This window comes from Panicum virgatum, chromosome 2N, assembly GCF_016808335.1.
Source record: "Panicum virgatum strain AP13 chromosome 2N, P.virgatum_v5, whole genome shotgun sequence".
In the NCBI taxonomy this organism is placed as follows: domain Eukaryota; kingdom Viridiplantae; phylum Streptophyta; class Magnoliopsida; order Poales; family Poaceae; genus Panicum; species Panicum virgatum.
In genome coordinates, this window is record NC_053146.1 from 18,203,886 (window position 1) to 18,219,615 (window position 15,730).

Here is a 15,730-nt window from a genome sequence, read left to right on the forward strand (position 1 = left end):
TTTGGTGTGGAAGTTAAGCACAACCGCCACAACTGCGTACAACTGACGCTAGGCCAAATACCTACCTTGGAGAACTATAAATAGAGAGCAACACCCTCACTCACAACAAACCAAAGGAGTTCTCTATTCTCACTTTTGTTTACTAGAGTAGGTTAGGTAGTCTGGGAGTTAGAGTCGAGTCGAGCTTGTCTCGGGATTCCGGAGTCGTCATCGGAAGTCAGGTATAAGCTCTTGTATCTATTCCTTTGACATTTATCAATATAAGTTATCTTCTTTGTCTTTTCGAGTCAGCTTTATATTCCGCATTTATTTACCTTTCCAAGTTATCTTACTTGTGTGCGAAAGTAATTCCTCTAGTTTAGGCTTTGTACCTATCTTGTTTATCAGGATCTTACCTTACGGGTTTTCTCACCCGGACTAGGGAGGCTCAAGTTAGTTCCCTAGGTTGAGGAGAATTTCTCTTGTTAGCTGCAAGAGAAATCCTAACACCGAGAGCAGATGTGGTGTCTGAGCTCAGTGTTAGCTAGAAAGTGTGTTCCACCCCACGGTACCGTTGTGGTTGGTGACAGGTGGTGACAGCCCTGTCCGTCCCTTGTAGTCCACCATGTTCGGGTGTTCTCATAGCAGTAGTTGCAGGTTGCCGTTGGACTCCCCTCTCACCCCTTTCTGAAGTCCTTCCTCTTCTAGCCGCCGAAGTAAGCTGTAGGTTCCCGATAACTAGTTAGAAGCAATGTTTAGTCTAAAGAGGCTAGCTGGATAGTCTAGAAGTGTTTTAGGAGTCTTTCTCGTTCATTGTCCTCCCAGCTGCTTACCTCTCTAAGGATTAGAGTCTCCTGTGTCAGACAGTCATCATGGCCATTATCTTATCTATCATATCAGGCTTACCCCCACTAAATTAGTCGGTTGAAATCTTTAGTAAAGTTTGACATTCGATTCTTCGATACTCTTTACCATAATGCTTCCCTGAGGATATTTACGATACTCTAGAATACTCCAAGGTGAAGTGCTACATCGGTGATTCTGTGCACTTGCGGAATCCATATTCTATTGAGCATAAGAAATACCAACAAGCATTTTTGGCGCCGTTGCCGGGGAAGCAATTGGCTAAAGATATCGTCGAATAGTTTGATAAAATTTACTGATTATCACCACTAATTTTAGCGGGATTACCATTGCTCTCGGTATCTTTGTGATTTCTGCAGAGCAGTGCATGACTAGTTTTGATCTACCATATCACTTCAACTCAAATCCAGAAAGAATTGGGTGAATTGTTTGACGCATAGTCGTCCTTCTAGAAGAAATTTTCTTAGGATCAAGGTTTGACAACATGTTGACACTCCTTAGAGCCCCAATTTACGTACCGCAAGCGCACGGATCGTGGTAGCTTTTCCCTTAGAGTACTCCCCCAAGGTTTATCAATCCGTGGATCGGAACCGAACCGACTAGAGTTTACCATCTAATTTATCGAACCAATCCTAAACATGAAGCGAAGATTGCATATAAACTGAACACTTGATAGATATGAATGAAGCATAAGTGTTCATCACACCCACAACCGTAGATGAGATAACACAACCAAGGAGCTAGGTCCTATCGTCTCTAGGTACAGTTCTAGTAAAAAAAGGTGATCAAAACATAGATTGCATCTCAACTAAAGGTACACGAAATCATCTCTTAGAAAGGCGGCTCACAAGCGGCCTACTTTCCCAAGGTCGCCGGTGCGAGGTGCGTGTTAATGCCTAAGGTTTCCCAAAGCTTTATCCCAAACGCCCACCAAGTGCTCTTACTCGAAGCTCCTCCTCTTGGTGGCCGCGCAATGACTCCCATGGTACTCGCCATCGATCCTATTCCACATCATGTCATCGCTAGAATTTTTCCCTCCGCCATGCTATCACCACACCGGTGTAATCAACCAACTAGCTAAAACACGCTACCTCAATGTATCCGCAAGATATAGACTAATCACCACGAATAGATCTAATCTTACTATGAACATATGGATGCATCACATATGAGAAAGAAAGCATGCATTGAAGTAGACCAAAGTCGAGACAACTAGAATAAAGAGTAGATTGATATCACCATTGTGTGTGTACATACCCCGACGATTGTTGGGGATGACTCCCGAACTCCACCATGGCACAACCTCGCAGGGAGGCCATGGCGGCTAGGGGTGGCCTAAGCCATCTCCTAGGTACCTTCGAAGACTTGCGGCGGCCGTCGTCTCCCTCCGGCCTTGGCCCTAGGTTTTCGTCGAGTTCTGGGTGGATTGATGCCGCGAGTTGAATAAGGTGCGAGCTATTTATAAGCCGAGGAAGCCACCGGTCGAAGGGGAGGACGAACCGCCTCGGAAACAGGCTAGGCTAGCCGGCCTCATGGGCCTAGGCCGGCCGGCCTACCCTCTTTTGGGCCCGCCTCGGTCTCATCTTTCGCGTGTAGACTCCTCGCATCTTCTAGAGTTTATGTCCTTCACGATTGCACCCCTTTGGACGTCGTTATCTTGGAGATATCTTCAAGGAAAGGATAGGATAGGGAATCCTTCCTTAAATCTTTGTTTGCTTTGCTTAATCCCGAAGTATCTTGATCTCATCTTTGTGGGCTTGGTCCTTTGGGCTCTCTTGGAGGATGGATGTGCATGAATGGGCTTCGAATCAACATGGGCTTTAGTCCTTCCTTTGGGCTTTGTCCTTCGTCTTTCTCCGTGTTAGCGCTCGATCACGGGCCTCGTCATTTAATGCTCCAAAATAGGCCAAAAACCTGTAAAAACGAAGTTCCTCCAAAATATATGTGCAAATGTGAAAATGACCAATAATTAGGCCGGGGTTAGGATGGTTAGTGATTTTGATATTAAATTCATGCCATTATCAAGGATAAACAAGGGATAAAATGGGTACTTAAGGAGCGCCAACACAACACCAGCTTCATTACCCATGGCCTAGAAGACACTCCGTCAATTCTCAGCCCCGTCCAATAGGCATATCCCTACTGGACTGAACAATGACCAAGGCACTGATGGCTTTGAGATAAAGACTGGGCTTGTCAACATGGTTCAAGCAAGTCTCTTCTGCAGAAAGGCATCAGAGGATGCCCACGCTCATCTACAGAATTTTCTGGAAGTGAGCAGCATAATCAACCCAAGAGGCACTACGATGGATAATGTTCGTCTTTGACTATTCCCATTCTCTTTGCTTGGGAAAGCAAAGATGTGGTTCTACACCTACAAAGATATGTTTGACACTTGGGATGCGTGCTCCAATGCTTTTCTGGTCAAGTACTTTCCGGTGGGCAAAACCAATGCCCTTCGGAATAGGATTTCGAGTTTTGAACAACTCCAGGACGAAACAGTCCCAGAAGCCTAGGAACGTCTTCAGGAATACATTGCAGCATGCCCACACCACGGCATGGAAGAGTGGCTTATCATTCAGAACTTATTCCATGGCTTGAACCAGCGATCGCAAGATCACATGGACGCAACAGCGGGAGGAGCATTCCTCTCTCTTGATGTTGCAGGGCTAAAGTGCTCATCGACATGATTGCTTCCAACCAGAGTTGGATGGGAAATAGGCAGCCAGCCCATGCAAAAGGAATACATGAAATCGACAGTGTCAATATGCTGGCAGCCAAGATGGATCTTCTCATGGAAAAGCTAGAATCTCCACACCTGGAGGTTAACCAGACTATGGAGTCTCAGATGACATGTGAGAAATGTGGCAATACTGGACACTCGGGCAAATCTTGCCCATTCACTCAAGAGGACGAGAACTCCATTGGGAACAACACTCCCAATGACTCAGACTGTCGTCCTCAGCAAGGTTGGAATTCTAAGCCCGACCTCCCCTTCGGCCAACAGCAAGGTAACAATTTTAATAACAGTTTTCAGCCCTCGCTTAAAGACTTCATGTACGGCCAAAAACAAATGAATGACAACATTAGTGAGAAATTTCTTGCTAATGATAAAATTCTCGAGTCTTTGGCTGTGCAACTAGATGGGTTTAACTCTGTTATTAAACATCAGTTGAGATTCAATAAATTGATAGAAACTAAAGTAACTCAGCTGGCCTCATCCTGCCTTAACCATGACACGGGGAAACTATCCGGGCAACCGGAAGTGACCCCAAAATAAAGTGTGAATGCAGTAGTTGTGCAGGCAAGACAATTCGCATAGAAACCACATCTTCCGCAGGATGTAGGTATACCATCCTGCCTTAACCATGACACGGGGAAGCTATCCGGGCAACCGGAAGTGACCCCGAAAGAAAGTGTGAGTGCGGTAGCTGTGCGGGCAAGATAATCCGCACAGAAACCACCTCTTCCACAGGATGCAGGTACACGGTGGAAGACCGTAGCCACCAGGAATACCGATGCTGAAGATGGGGTGCTGGAGGAGGCTGAAGAATCCAACACCATTGCTACCCAGGAAGACCCCGTGGAACCCCCTAGAACTTCACGGGAATGTCATGATACAACCGCCTTACTGTTTCTAGAGCGGAGAAGGAGGCTGGTGGCCGACGAGCAATTCGGCAAGTTCGTCGAGGTAAGTAAGAAGTTTAATGGCAACATACCACTTCTTGATACTATGCAGGTTCCCACGTACGACAAGTATCTCAAGGATATCCTTGGCAGTAAGAGGGTCCTGCCGACCACCAAGGTCGTGCAGCTTACGGATGAATGTAGCACAGCTATACTCAATCCTCTCCTGGAGAAGAAGAAGAAACCATGATGCCCCACCATTACATGTTCCATCGGAGCTCAACACTTTAAGCACGCTCTTTGCAATCTGCGAGCAAGCATCAGCGTCATGCCAATGGTAATTTATGATAAACTTAACCATCATGCGCTTGCTCCTACTGCCATGTGTTTGCAGCTAGCAGACCAATCAATTCATCATCCCACGGGGATCGCCGAGGCTATTCCGGTGAAAATACAGAATGTCTTCGTCCCTGTTGATTTTGTTATTCTTGACATGGAGGTCGACGCTACGATCCCTCTCATATTGGGGAGGCCATTCTTCAGTATGACAAATGCAACCATTGATGCGGGAGTTGGAGTAATCCAACTCAACATCAATGGGCAGAAGGAGAGATTCGGTTTCAGACCGAAGGATGAAAAATGCTCACAGATCAAAAGTTTCAACCAGAAGGAATCCGTGAAAGAGCTGGAGAAGCCATATTCCCTCATCGAATTCGTGGAGAATCTTCAAACTCTAGAGGAGATTAAGATGTATAACCAACGAAACGCGAAGCGGAATATTCAACGTAGGAATTTTCTGGAATTTGGGAAGAAAGAGATCGAAGTAACTCTGCCTATGGCGAAGAAAGTGTCACCACCAACGTCTCCATCAGGTAACGATGACTGAACCCAAAGTATGGATAGTCTCGCTCAGGACGAGAAACTCAAGCCCTTGCCATGAGATACGTGGTAGTTATCCATTCTTGCATTTGCATATAGGATAGTTTATCTTCTTGCATAGTTTTTCCCTTTCACATCATGGCATGTTTATATTCTCGCAAATGCATTCTTTTGATTTTACATTGCATACAAAAATAAATCGGCCAAGATGGCAGACCTACTGAGCTTCATTCAAGCTTTTGGGGGGGGGGTGCCATTGTATCTAGGTAAGTCATCTAACCTGTCCTTTCATTTTGTGTCTTAAAAAATCAAAATTAGTTTAAATCATTCAAAAACTCAAAATAAAAAAAGTAAAAGTATAAATTAAAATAAAAACAAAAACAAAATAAATAAATTAAAGCACAAAAAAATGTTTCATGCTTTGAATAAAACTCCCAGCTTTTATGCGTGGAGATCCATGTAAGCTCTTATCATGGAAATGATGAATAGTTGCTCTGTCCATGCTTTGCAAGTGCCTCGTTTACAACTTTTTACTCTCCTAGTATTTGAACTAGTTGGCACATGAGTAGTTCCACTAAAATCTGGTTTGAGTGGGAGCATGAGCTTCAAACCGACGCAACCCTCCATCACAATCTAGACAAGATCAGGAGCGTCCACGAGAAGGTCAGCGAGAAACAGACAAAATCCCAGGCCGGCCGGCCTAGGAGAGACCGGATGGCCCCACTTTGTGGTGTCTCAAGCTCAGCTTTGGCGTGAAAGTTAAGCACAACCGCCACAACTGCGTACAACTGATGCTAGGCCAAATACCGACCATGGAGCACTATAAATAGAGAGCAACACCCTCACTCTCTGTAACACTCCAATTTAAATTCCAGTATTTAATAATAAATTTAATTGGCTTTATTTAATTTTCTAAGGTTTATTATGTTTAGTCTTGCTTTTAATCTAATTTTGTTTCACAAGCAATTAAATTTTTTTTCTAGGTTTAAACTTGTTGTGCATTCATGCTGGTGCATAATTTTATTTGATTGAGTGTGGTTTGAATTCAAATTCAAATTTGAATTCAAATAGGTTTAGTTTGGTTTGAGTTAGAAAAAGAAAAGGAAATAGGAAAGGAGAAAGAAACTAGAAAACCCAAACCCAACCCGGCGGCCCACTCCAACCCAACCCAGCGGCCCAGCCGCGTCACCCCCTCCTCCCTTCCTAGCCCAACCGACCCGCAGCCCAGCTCCTCCTTTCCCTCCGCGCTCGGCCCAGCCGCGTCACGCGCGCGCCCCTCCTCCCCTTCTGGACCAGCGCCCCACCCCGCTCTCAGTCCGGCTCTGCTCACTCGTTCGGCCCGCTCCGCGCGCACACTCCCCCACTGACGCCGTGAACCCACCTGTCGGTGCCATCATCTTCCTCCTTCCATTCTTCTTCCTCCCCGTGCCAGCGATGCTCCACTTTGCCCACACCGCTTCTCCGCTGCCCAGTGGACCGCCCCGACCACACAGGACCCATCGTCCAGCCCGCCCAGCGCCCTACTTCTAGAAGCCCGCTCGGGATCACGCCGAGCAGCGCAACCTCCGCGCTCACGAAGTAACCACCCGCCGCAATCCTCGCCGGGATCACTCACGAGCACGCACGCCCAAAATCCCCGGACCTCTCCTTCAAACGCCCCCTGCGTCTTACCAAGCCACACCGCCGCCGCCTTGCACCCTAGCACAACCCCGCCATGCTCCATCGTGCAGAGCACCCCGCTCCGCCACGGCTGCGCTGCTCAGCCGCACCCCGAGCCCTACAGACCCCCTCAAAGGCTTTGCCTCGACGCCGTGAAGCTTCCCGGGGCCTCCACGCTCGACCTAGGCCCCTGCAGCACCAGAATCGCTTCTGCACCACCCGGAGGTGAGACCACGTCCGTCGTGGCGATTTCTCGTCACCGGTGAGCCCCGTGCCTCACTGACCCTCGGTTCGTGTTCACAGCTCGACGGCGCACCTTCCCGTGGAGCCCAGACGACCGGAGGAGCACGCCATCGGCCCGGACCCCAAGCTCCGCCCATGCGCCGCTGCTCGACCTCGCCGCCGACACTGCTGCATCTTGCATCCGTCCAATCCAAGCCTCGGTGAGCACCCGTAGCCCTCCCCGGTCCTTTTGGCGCTAGAACTTGTCGGCCGTAGCCCCTGGAACCCTTAGAACATCGCACATCGGCGATGCACCGCCACGCCGAGCCGCCTCCACCGCCGAGCTCCACGCTCTGAGCCTCCCCGTACCCAACCAACGCCCCAGGTGGACTACGCATGTCACATAGTCCCTTCCTGATCCAAGCCCGCTCTGTTTTGACCCCGGGAAGGCCGAGTTCAGCGAACTCCGGCGACCTCCCGAGCTACGCCGCCGCGGAAACCGTTGCCGGCGTCGAGCACCGCCGCCTCCGCGCGTGCGTTTTGTTCTGTGCCGTCAGATTCGATGTAGGCGGCTCAGATTAGAATGGGCGAACCAGTTCGCTAGACTTTTTGCTAAAGAGCCCCCCAGCTTCCTTGAAATCAACCCGCGGTCCAGCTGTGTTCAAAAATATTTCCAGATCGGCCCAGATCTTTGCTCGGACCCCCCTGAGCTTCTTGGATTTAGAACCCGCCATCCACCCTTGGCAGTTTGGCGCGGTAACCCCTGCAGCTATGGTTTAAATACAGTTTAGGTCCCTTGTTTTTTGCACAGAACCCCTAGAACTTTCAGTTTTCTCACAGTTTAGCCCCTGGACCTTGTTTTAGCTCTAGATTTCACGTTCTAGCTCCGTTTTAGGCGTTCTTTATGTCCATGCGATCGTTGTAATGCATAGAATAGTTTCAGCTTAGTTTTGTTCACTGTTTTTATGTATTGTTGTACTGTTTCTTAGTGTTAGCCTTTATTTGCATGTATGTTTATGTTGTTGCCTTGTTTTTGGCCATGTGTTCGTGAGTAGACGTTGAGCTACCGGAGGAGCATCAGTACCAGTACCCGGAGCAACCACTATCTTCAGAGCAGTTTGAGCAGCAGCAGGAGTAGTTTGAGGAAGGCAAGTATAACATGAACAACACCTATCACCTTTAAATACATTTTCATACTGCATTTTAATATTGTATGCCTATAAGGACTTTTCTAGCCACTTTATATCCTTTATATATATATCCCTTGGGTTGCATGTTGGTTAGTTGTGCTAGGTGCCGTGCTATAACACACTTGGTCCTTTTTAATTAATTTGATTAATGGTATATGCAACTTAATTCTGAGAGTGGCGCTCTGTGCGGTGTACTTGAGTGGCTCACGTCTCGTTAAAATATGTTTTGTTAGAAACATGGTTTAGGGGGCCAGCACGGTGCTTAGTGCTGGGTTCGCCACTCTCCATAAGGACCGGTTCATAGAGCGACAACCTGGGACAACAGCGCTACCACAAGACTGGAATGGGACGGTCTTGGCTTACTAATTAGGTCATTTTGGTTCGGGAGTAACTTACCGACGGGGCAAGAGGAAGGGTGAGCTTCAATGGTCCCTGCGCTACGAGGCTTGGTCTGTGTTATCTTGTACCCCCTCGAGGTGGGCCCCATCGTTGCAGAGCCTGAATCCTTAGCGGTTACCCCTTACCAACGTGGTCCTTTGTAATAGCCTCGTAGTGAGTTTGCTAGTCATCTCACCTACGGAAGTGTGATGAACAACTAGCGTAGCTCACGACTTGTGGGTAAAGATGTGCAACCTCTGCAGAGTGTAAAACTGGTATACTAGCCGTGCTCACGGTCATGAGTGGCCCAGATCCTCCTTTTGATTAGTGGGGTTATCTTCCTTTGATTAGGGGGTTCCACGGGTGGTTTGGTTTGGTTCTCAGTAGTATCATAATAAATTCTGATTAATTACTATGTAACTGGGGTATGGTAACTCATCAACTTGTAGTAAGTAGCTTTAATAAAATTTTGCCAAGATTAAAAGCTAATGCAGTTAGGTCAGCCAACCTTAGAGCCTCATAGTTTGTGTTATACTTGTTGAGTACAAGTTGTGTATTCACACTTGCCTTCTCTACTCTTTTTGCTCTTGTCCTTTTTGGGGATACTCTACTGCTGCTCAGTTCCTGCCGACGCAAGGGAGTTCACTCGGAGCTACCAGGAGTACGAGGACTTCTAGGCGTTCGTCTCCCAGTCGACGTCCCTGTGGTGCCCAGCTTCGACGAGAGTTTACGTATATGTTTTTACGCTTCCGCTGTATCAGACATTTTGTCATTCATGTAATAAATAACATTCGTACTCGCTTTATTATATCTTTTTATGTGATATGTGCTGTGATATACTGTTCATTCTGTTGTATATATGTGTGACTTGATCCTGGCACGTATATGATTGCTCGGTTATGTCCTTTTATAAACCGGGTGTTACAGAGTGGTATCAGAGCCATATTGACTGTAGGACGAAAGCCTAGATAGAACTGGTCAAGTTTTAGGTCTTCTTCTCTGTATCCTTGTCTGCTAAAACTATTTTGCTATTATATTCCTTGAATTCTAAGATTTTTACTCGTCTTGCCTTGATTATCTCTATAGAACAGTTTTCGTAGATTCTGGCCTGAAGTAAGTTGACTGACCATCATAGGTGTAAGCTAATTAACCCCTTTATAATAGCACGATAGAACGTTCTGCGACGCGTTGTGTTAGTCGAGTCGTGTGTTAAACTCGGCTAAGTTGTGAAATTTGTATGCTTGTTATTATGCTATATGTTTGATTTGGATTTTTGGGTGATTGCATAGTTTAGTAGTTAAATTTATTTAATGAAAATTAGTCTTAAGTTAAAGTTAATTAATTAATAAAATGAGTTAGACCGTTGGGGTTAAAACCATGCACTCTATCCTATCTACTTTATCATGCCTAAGTCTTTCCTGCAGAAAAATATCATATCCGTCTGAAATTATTTATGCAATATCTTTGCTCATACATCTTTTGTTCAAATCAGATGGTGAACACCAGGAGCACCGGTTCCAGTTCTGGCCAGCAGGGGCAGAACAACCAGGGTACCGGAATGCCGATGCCTCCACCCTTGACTCCGGAGCAGTTCTTCCAGCTCCAGATGCAGATGATGGCTACCTTGAACAACACCGTTCAGGCACTGCAGCAGGTCCACGCTCAGCCGCCGCCTCCGCCTCCACCACAACAGCCTCGCGACAGGCATGCGGAGTTTCTGAGGGGTCAGCCGCCGACGTTCTCCCACATGTCAGACCCACTCCAGGCGAACGACTGGCTCCGGCAGTGGAGCGCCAGTTGGACATCGCCCAGTGCGATGATCGGGAGCATGTCTTGTACGCAGCAGGACAGCTGAGAGGGGCAGCTTTGGACTGGTTGGAGTCCCACTGGGTTCAGGACCGTGAGGCTTTCACCTGGATCCAGATCCGGGAGCGCTTCCGCAGCCACAACGTCCCCGCGGGCGTGATGAAGACCAAGAAGAAGGAGTTCCTTGCGCTTAAGCAGGTAAAATTAGATATAATCTTTCAGCATTTCCTTTTGAGCTAAGATCTCCCTTATTCTATCTTTCTGAAACAGGAGCAAATCATTCATCATACATCTTTCTTTTTCCACTTCAGGGGACTATGACGGTCACGGAGTATCGTGATCGTTCCCTTCAGCTCGCTCGTTACGCCCCTGCCGAGGTCGCGGATGCCCGCGACAAGCAGGAGCACTTCATGGAGGGTCTCGAGGACTACATCCAGTACGCGCTGCTCAACCTCCGCTTCGATGACTTCAACCATCTGGTTGACAGCGCGCTCAATACGGAGCACAAGCACCGGGAGATGGAGGACAAGAAGAGGAAGATCACTCCTGTTGCTTCCATCAGCAACACCTGTCCTCGCCTCCAGCCGCCCCAGAAGTACCAGCAGCGGCCGTAGCAGTACCAGCCTCGACAGCAGCAGCAGGCGGGCCAGGGCCAGAGGTTTCCGGCACCTCCGGCTCGTGCTGCTCCACCAGCTCCGTCAGTACCTCAGGCTCCACGGCAGGCAGCTCCTCCTGCTGGACAGAAGGCTCCAGGACTCCCTCGCACCTGCTATCACTGCGGCCAGCCGGGGCACTACGCCAACTCTTGCCCCCGGAAGGCGCAGGCGGGACAGCAGGGGTGCCCAGCTCAGCCCAGGGCACCAGCACAGGGCCGGGTGAACCACGTGACGGCCGAGTCAGCGACCGAGGCTCCTAATGTGGTTATTGGTACGTTCATGGTCAACTCTCATCCAGCTACAGTGCTTTTCGATACCGGTGCTACTCATTCTTTCATTTCCAAGTCATTTGCCGAGCAGCATCGTATACCAGTTTCTTGTATGAGGACAGCTATGGTAGTTACCTCACCTGGGGGCCAGATACACACATGCTCTATATGCTCCAGAGTTAGTATTGTCATAAGGGGGGTAGAATTCCGCACTGGTTTGATCGTCATTGATTCCTCAGGGATAGATGTGATTTTGGGCATGGAGACCCTTACTAGATGGGGAGTCTGTATTGATTGTGCTCAGCGGACAGTTCACTTGTCAGCATCTGATGGCCAAGATGTGACAGTCAGTGCTTCAGAGCCCTCGGGATTTCTTCATCAGATGGAGGCTAGACCCACGGATGGTATTCGCGTGGTGTCTGAATTCTCGGATGTCTTTTCGGATGATTTGCCAGGTATGCCGCCTGAACGCGACATCGAGTTTTCTATTGATCTCTTGCCTGGCACAGCTGCTATTGCAAAGCGGCCCTACCATATGGCACCTATAGAGCATGAGGAAGTCAAGAAGACTATTGATGAGTTGCTAGCCAAGGGCTATATCCGTCGCAGCTTTTCTCCTTGGGCTTTTCCATTGTTGCTAGTAGATAAGAAGGATGGCTCGAAGAGAATGTCTATCGATTATCGGGAGCTGAACGCAGTTACCATTAAGAACAAGCATCCACTGCCCCGTATTGAGGATCTGTTTGATCTGCTTCGAGGTGCTCGTGTATTCTCGAAGATTGATCTGCGTTCGGGCTATTTTCAGCTGAGGATCCGTCCCGAGGATATTCCGAAGATGGCATTCACCTGCAAGTATGGGCTGTATGAGTACACGGTCATGTCTTTCGGCCTGACTAATGCCCCGGCTTTCTTCATGCACCTGATGAACATGGTTTTCATGGATTATCTGGATGTCTTCGTGGTGATCTTTATTGATGATATTCTTATCTTTTCCAAGTCAGAGGCAGAGCATGAAGTTCATCTGAAGCTAGTGTTGCAGAGATTGAGGGAGCATCAGCTGTATGCTAAGTTCAGCAAGTGCGAGTTCTGGATTGATGAGGTTCCATTCCTCGGTCATATCATCTCCAAGGGAGGTATTGCAGTTGATCCGAGCAAGGTGAAGGATGTGCTCGAGTGGGAGACACCGCAGATGGTGAAGGAAGTCCGGTCATTCTTTGGGCTTAGCAGGATATTATCGGAGGTTCATTGAGAATTTCTCCAAAATCGTGAAGCCTTTGACTTCTTTGCTAGAGAAGAATGCAGGATTCATATGGACTGATGAGCGTCAGATGGCATTTGATGAGCTGAAGAAGAGGTTGACTACGGCGCCAGTCCTTACTCTGCCAGACTAGAGCAAGAGGTTCACGGTGTACTGTGATGCTTCGAAGGATGGTTTTGGTTGTGTTCTGATGCAGGAGGGCAGAGTGATTGCTTATGCTTCATGGCAGTTACGTCGGCATGAGCTGAACTATCCCACTCATGATCATGAGTTAGCCGCAGTTGTGCATGCTCTGAAGATTTGGAGGCATTACTTGTATGTGCAGCAGTGTGATATCTACATTGATCACAAGAGCCTCAAGTATATTTTCACGCAGAATGAGCTGAACATGCGGCAGAGGAGATGGTTAGAGCTGGTCAAGGACTATGACCTTGAGATTCACTATCATCCGGGTAAGGCCAATGTTGTGGCAAATGCTCTGAGCAGAAGAAGCTATGTCAACATGGCCGTTGCTTTCCAGATGCCTCTAGAGTTATGCGAGGAGTTTGAGCAGTTGAGTCTGAGTTTCTTGCATCATACTTCGAGTGCAGCATTCGAGGCAGTGCCCACTCTAGAGGCAGAGATCCGGCAGCATCAGAAGGAAGATGAGAAGCTGCAGGAGATCCGCGAGTTGCTCAAGAAAGGCAATGCTCCTCATTTCAGAGAGGATGATCAGGGTACCTTGTGGTACAAGAACCGGATCTATGTGCCAGATGTGAAGGATCTCAGAAAGTTGATTTTGAGTGAGGCTCATGATACAGCTTACTCTATTCATCCGGGCAGTACCAAGATGTACTATGATCTCAAGGAATGCTTCTGGTGGTATGGGATGAAGCGTTCAGTGGCAGAGTACGTGGTTATTTGTGACACATGTCAGCGTGTCAAGGCTGAGCATCAGAGGCCAGCAGGTCTGTTACAGCCATTGAAGATTTCAGAATGGAAATTGGAGGAAATCACCATGGACTTCATTGTTGGGTTGCCTCGTACTCAGAAAGGGTACAACTCTATATGGGTAGTAGTGGATCGTTTGACGAAGGTTGCTCACTTCATTCCAGTGAACACTACTTACTCCGGTGCTAGACTTGCAGAGTTGTACATCTCTCGGATTGTCTATTTGCATGGTGTGCCCAAGAAGATCATATCTGATAGAGGATCACAGTTCACTTCACAGTTCTGGGAGCAGCTCCATGATTCGTTTGATACGAAGCTGCGCTTCAGTACCGCCTATCATCCTCAGGCAGATGGGCAAACAGAGAGAACCAACCAAGTGTTGGAGGATATGCTGAGAGCTTGTGCTATTCAGTATGGTACTAGTTGGGATAAGTGCCTGTCGTACGCTGAGTTCTCCTATAACAACAGCTACCAGACCAGTCTGAAGAAGTCCCCCTTCGAGGCATTGTATGGCAAAAAGTGCAAGACTCCTCTTTATTGGGATTAGATTGGTGAGAAGCAGCTCTTTGGCCCTGACATTATAGAAGATGCAGAACAGATGGTACAGGCTATGCGGGAGAATCTGAGGATTGCACAGAGTAGGCAAAAGAGATATGCAGATGGCAAACGGAGGGACCTGACCTTCAGCGTTGATGATTATGTATATCTGAAGGTGTCCCCGATGAGAGGAATCCGCAGGTTTAATGTGAAGGGGAAGTTAGCACCTCGGTATATTGGTCCATTCAAGGTGCTAGAGAGGAACGGCATTATCGCCTGGAGTTGCCTAGCAACCTCTCCGGAGTTCATGATGTCTTCATATTTCTCAGCTGAAGAAGTGTCTACGAGTACCTGAGGAGCAGGCATCACTGGATGGGTTAGATGTGCAGGAAGATCTGACCTATACAGAGCATCCGGTGAAGATTCTGGAGACATCAGAGAGGGTTACACGGAACAAGCGCATCAAGATGTGCAGAGTTCAGTGGAGTCATCACAGTGAAGCTGAGGCTACATGGGAGCGAGAAGATGAGCTGAGGAAGACATATCCAGATCTCTTTGCTAGCCAGTCCAGCTGAATCTCAGGGACGAGATTCCTATAAGGGGGTAGGGTTTGTAATACTCCAATTTAAATTCCAGTATTTAATAATAAATTTAATTGGCTTTATTTAATTTTCTAAGGTTTATTATGTTTAGTCTTGCTTTTAATCTAATTTTGTTTCACAAGCAATTAAATTTTTTTTCTAGGTTTAAAATTGTTGTGCATTCATGCTGGTGCATAATTTTATTTGATTGAGTGTGGTTTGAATTCAAATTCAAATTTGAATTCAAATAGGCTTAGTTTGGTTTGAGTTAGAAAAAGAAAATGAAATAGGAAAGGAGAAAGAAACTAGAAAACCCAAACCCAACCCGGCGGCCCGCTCCAACCCAAACCAGCGGCCCAGCCGCGTCACCCCCTCCTCCCCTCCTGGCCCAACTGACCCGCAGCCCAGCTCCTCCTTTCCCTCCGCATTCGGCCCAGCCGCGTCACGCACGCGCCCCTCCTCCCCTTCTGGACCAGCGCCCCGCCCCGCTCTCAGTCCGGCACCGCTCACCCGTTCGGCCCGCTCCGCGCGCGCACTCCCCCACTGACGCCGTGACCCCACTTGTTGGCGCCATCGTCTTCCTCCTTCCATCCTTTCTTCCTCCCCACGCCAGCGCTGCTCCACTTTGCCCGCGCCGCTTCTCCGCTGCCCAATGGACCGCCCTGACCACACAGGACCCATCATCCAGCCCGCCCAGCGCCCTCCTTCTAGAAGCCCGCTCGGGATCACACCGAGCAGCGCAACCTCCGCGCTCGCGCAGTAATGACCCGCCGCAATCCTCGCCGGGATCACGCACGGGCACGCACGCCCAAAATCCCCGAACCTCTCCTTAAAACACCCCTGCGAACCTTCCCTGCGTCTTACCTAGCCACACCGCCGCCGCCTTGCACCCTAG

General features: G+C 48.3%; 1 non-coding gene across 1 annotated transcript; it reads right to left on the minus strand.

Annotated features, from left to right (window-relative positions):
• Positions 1-3,296: 3,296 nt before the first annotated feature.
• On the minus strand, positions 3,297-3,403 carry LOC120663095. The gene has a single exon (XR_005670319.1). It is a non-coding gene; the product is annotated as a small nucleolar RNA R71 (small nucleolar RNA).
• Positions 3,404-15,730: the final 12,327 nt, after the last annotated feature.